Source organism: Periplaneta americana, chromosome 2 (genome assembly GCF_040183065.1).
Source record: "Periplaneta americana isolate PAMFEO1 chromosome 2, P.americana_PAMFEO1_priV1, whole genome shotgun sequence".
Classification (NCBI taxonomy): Eukaryota; Metazoa; Arthropoda; class Insecta; order Blattodea; family Blattidae; genus Periplaneta; species Periplaneta americana.
This window is the reverse complement of record NC_091118.1, coordinates 189698945-189703873: the sequence shown is the minus strand read 5'-3', so window position 1 is coordinate 189703873 and position 4929 is coordinate 189698945. Positions and strand designations below refer to the sequence as shown.

General features: G+C 35.5%; 1 non-coding gene across 1 annotated transcript; it reads left to right on the top strand.

The window, feature by feature from the left end:
* Positions 1–2112: 2112 nt before the first annotated feature.
* TRNAT-UGU (transfer RNA threonine (anticodon UGU)) lies at positions 2113–2184 on the top strand. Its single transcript has one exon. It is a non-coding gene; the product is annotated as a tRNA-Thr (tRNA).
* The last annotated feature ends 2745 nt before the right edge of the window (positions 2185–4929 follow it).

Genomic DNA, 4929 nt, shown 5'->3' with positions numbered 1-4929 from the left:
CAGAGAATTTTAGTTCCCATTTTATTGCGTTAATCTGCGACTTACGACCTACATTCTAGATAATACCCATTAGCAATCTTTTTTTGTAGGTTTTTTAGGACCCTTCTTCAGTTATGAAAGTCACCGGATAGTCCTGGATACGACTTTAGTTTTCTTTGGTGAACATAACCATTGCTATGTTGATACACCATTTCAGCTCATAAAATCTATTTGTGTTTGTCTTAATTTTTAATGTATTACTTAACGACGCTGTATCAACTGGAAGATTGTTTAGCGTCGCGCGTCGGTAGAAATGGTGATAGCGAGATTATATTTTGGCCTCCTGAGACCGAGGTTTTGCCATATATTACCTGACGTCCACTTTACAGTTAGGAGAAACGTTAAAAAAAAATCAACCATGTCATCTGCCTAAGCTGGATTCGAACCCCACCCGAAAGAAGCCTCAGATAAGGGGAACAGCTCCATCGTATTAAATTGTAACAAAACTAACATAATTCAATTTAAATCCTGTCCAAATTCAACCTTGCAAATTTGAAGCGCAATAATTAACAATAGGTCATTAATAGAACAACAAAATTTCTTTGCTTAAAAATCGATAATGTGTTAAGTTGGAAATATAATATTAAAGAAATTACCCCCAAATTAAATTCAGCATGTTTTGCTATTAGATCTATGCAAAAGATAGTAAATATCAATACCTTAAAAGTGATATACTTTGCATACTTCCATTCGTAATGGGTTTTGGAATAATATTCTGGGGAAATTCCACGGATAGTAACAGTATATTCCTACTACAAAAATAGTAATCAGAATAATAGTAGGTGGCAAATCTGGGAATAGTGTAGGACTATTTAAAAAAAACTACAAATAATGCACATGGCTTGTCAGTATATTTTTTCATTAATAATCTTCCTCGTATGTAATCGTGAAAACTTTGTAACTATCATAAATACGCCTCAAAAATGACTTTTATACTCCATCGGCAAGTCTATCGTGCTATCAAAAAGGAGTGCGTTATATGGCAGTAAAAATTTTTAATAGCCTCCCTATTCATATAAAAAATGAAACTCAAAACATAAGGTTATTTAGAATAGAATGTTTTATTTTCGCTGGCAGAGTTAAGGAAATAAGGCCTTCTCTTCCACACAACCAGCCGTAATCAATATAAAACATATTTAAATTACTAATATTTACACTACACTTAAAAGGTTCTCCAGCAATATTCTTCAATTAAGTTTTAACGACTAGTGCATGTTTATTTAGGGTCAAATTAAAGAAGTATCTAATTTCTCACACCTTCTATTCTTTAGGTGAATTCATGACATTCAATAACGCTTCATGAAATTGATACTAAAATTTTGTGTTGTATTAGTAGACTATATTGTAAATCTCGTCTGTATATATTTCATCTAGACTGTGACTATAAATTAAGACTTTGTCCGGGTGCTATTTATAGACATTTCGCAGCACGCGCTACGAGCGTACTAAGCTAGCTCCGGCTATCTACTGGTTACTAGTACAGAATTCAAATCATATCCTATCGCTAGCACTGGTTTATGAATACGAAAAACGCTGATCATCCACCGGAAATCCGCGCTAAAAATGTCTATGAATGCGGCCCTATAGTACTATCAAGTTTTTTGACATGTTCCATATTCTAGCTGTGAAGCAATGTACGAATACCATGATGTTAATAAATACAATACGATGCAAAATGCTGGGTAACTTTTGGTGCTGGACTCCGGACTCATTTCACCGGCATTATCACCTTCATCTCATTCAGACGCTAAATAACCTAAGCTGTTGATAAAGCGTCGTAAAATAACCTACTAAAAAAAACGAAAACGATACATTACAATCGATGGTTTAGTATGTGAACTCAAAGTAATTTGAAGAGTTTAAAAAGATTGATGATGCCTATGGTTAGCAGCAGTACCGGTAATGATTCAGAGGTTCCGCGAGTGACGCGAGGATATTGTTCATGACGTCAGAATAGTCTCCCAAGGTCAACCCTCAGTTCCCATCCTAAATCTAATGGACTACGGTTCTAAGGTCAGGTATATTTTGTAGCATTGACAGTGACTTACCTAGCAAGAAACCTTACTTAACATCGCCTCTTTAGCTTAGTGGCAGAGCACTGGTCTTGTAAACCAGGGGTCGTGAGTTCAAACCTCACAGGAGGCATTGAGAATTTTTATTATGTTTTCTCACGTTAATTGATGGATGTACGGCTGAAATTCTGGGTCCTATAGTAATGTATCCATATAGGTTTCCTCAGAACTTTGCGTTGATAGTGTGTAGTAATTCTAAGTTGAAGGGACCATTAAGAAAATCGAATTATAAAAGAGTTCGAATTAGGCAAGTTTCAATTGTTTTGCTACTTTTTACGCCAGAGGCATTTTAATTGAAATATACCAACGTTTTTCGAGAGAAACGGTTCAAACCAATTCAATTTATGGAGCCTTTATCGCACTCGCAAGCTCATACAAAACAATCAGAACAAAACTAGCTAATCAATCACATTTTATTCTATCATTATTATTTTTATTTATATACAGATTTCTAATGTTTACACATCTTTCTGTGCCTAAAGTCTTAGGGTGCTATGCATAGACATTTCGCTAGCCCGCGCTACGAGTGTGCTAAACTAGCCCCGGCTATCGACTGATTACTTGTACAGGATTCATATCATATCATATCGCTAACACTGGTTTATGAATACGAAAAACGTTAGTTCGCTATCATCCACCGGAAGCCCGCGCTAAGAATGTCTATGAATATGCCCCTTGAAGTCTTATCCTTGTTCTCCACTCCTCTCTGTCCATCCAATCCATGTCGTTCAGTCTGCAGTCTCTCATCCCTATTCTGATCTCTTGTAACCATGAATTTCGAGGTCTTCCTTTCCTTCTTCTCCCAGAATATTTACTAAAATTAATTTATTAATGGTTAATTTTATATAAACTCCTAAAAGTCCTAAATTTGATTTTATAAAGTCCTAAATCTCTTTTTTAGCACCTAGAAACCCGTTTTCTAGTAATACTAGTGGCTTGTGCAGCAAATGCTGCTGCAAACTATGTTCGTTAGACGTTCAAATAAATTTTTTTACATTTATTTTCAATGAAGAATACTTGTCTTTTTGATAGTTATTTGCTTCCATAATAATGAAACATACTCCCTCTGAATGGATTTTTTAGGCCAAATACTTCTTCTTGAACCTATCCAACTTAGTTTTTGAGTTTCAACGCGAAAACGCAAGTACCAATGTCAGGACGATAGCAGTAGCTATTTCAGGTCATTGTGGATTGTAGGCAAAAGTTAAAAAAATGTCAGGTTTGCTAAGCTTTCGAACAATAGCATTTTCGTTTAGCTGCTGCATGTAGAACTTGAAATGTAGAGCGTAAAGCCATTTTATCCTACTAAGAGATCTTGCTGAAATGATCTGGAGACTACAAAATTTTCTAGGCCTCTTATTTTATCAGTAAGTAATACCTTTTTATCTTTCTTTAGGAACTGTAATTTTTGCGCTCTCTCGAGCCAATACTGAAGACAATGACACATATCAATATCTACACTACACCGCCATTAAGTATATGAAAAGGACCTAACCCCACTGGTTTAATAAATATAAAAATATTTGATTTTTAATAACAATATTATTATCTTACTTAAGTTTTGTAGTTATATATAGCAGCCACTCAGTAAATTATAGAAATGAAGATCTTAATTAAGATATTCTCTACATTTACTTACATAACCTCAAAACGTTTCACTTTCATGTCATCAATATAGCATCAATATCATGTACAATTAATGAAGAATAGACGCATCATGATATTAACTATAATAATATTTAATTTCTAATGGTAATAATGTCATCAAACGACCTCAAGTTTCGTAGATTTGAATATCTAATACACAGCTGTACTCAGACAATTATACACTGCAGAATCAGTTTTTAATAACAAATTGAATTGAGCTCTAAATATGTCGGCAATCCTGCAGGTCATGGCCTTCATGTAATAGCCTATTGTTTATTGTAGTGTGTGCTTTGTTCTGAAATTCAATCAAGTCGGCTGTGATTCAATAGAATTAGTTCTCAAAACTGACAACAGATGGATTTTGGAAAATAGGAAAATTATGTAGGAAAATTGACATTTCACTGAAAACTACTACTTTTCCGAAAAACTTTGGATGCCAGGCATGAAAATGAGGGGTCACTCATTAAAATCCGTTCAGCCGTTTTCCCGTAATTTCCATTACCAGTTCAAATTATATATATAGATAATACTTGTAAGTCCGAGCCAGTCCGCCGTTGTGGCTGTGTGTATAGTGCGTGCTCCTCCCAACCAAATAGTCCGAAGTTCGATCCCTGGTGTGGTCAGTAAAATAAATTTATTTTCCGTTCACGGAACTACAGTAGATGTTTATCCGTTGTCTTGTGATTGTCCTGTGATGTCTCAGCGGTGGTCCTACGTCATACCAATCCCATGACCAGGGATGTCCGCATTTTTTAGATCGTAGTGTACGATCGGATGAATCTCCCTCCTCTAACCACAGTGGCATGCAAGTCGCACTGAAGGAGTAGGTTAAACATAAGACTCTATGGTTTTTAATGGGATTTAGTTAATCGATTGTCACTGAAATTAACGACGGATTCAAAGTGAAGTACTGCAGCGTTTTGGGTTGTTGGCCATAAACTTCAAAAGTGAACCTGTGTCAGTCAGTCGAGGAAAGTTGTTACCGATTTTAGGCCTACGTCTTTTTCTGTAATAGTCGTATTATTTTGGATTTATGAAGAAGCAGACGAGACGTTTGCAAAGGTGATTGTTCCCAGGATCCTACGGTCTGATTTTTATTAAAGTCGGCTGTATAACAACATTCTGTGAAGTTGCATGGAGAATCTCTTTCCATTAATAAAATAAATCGCTG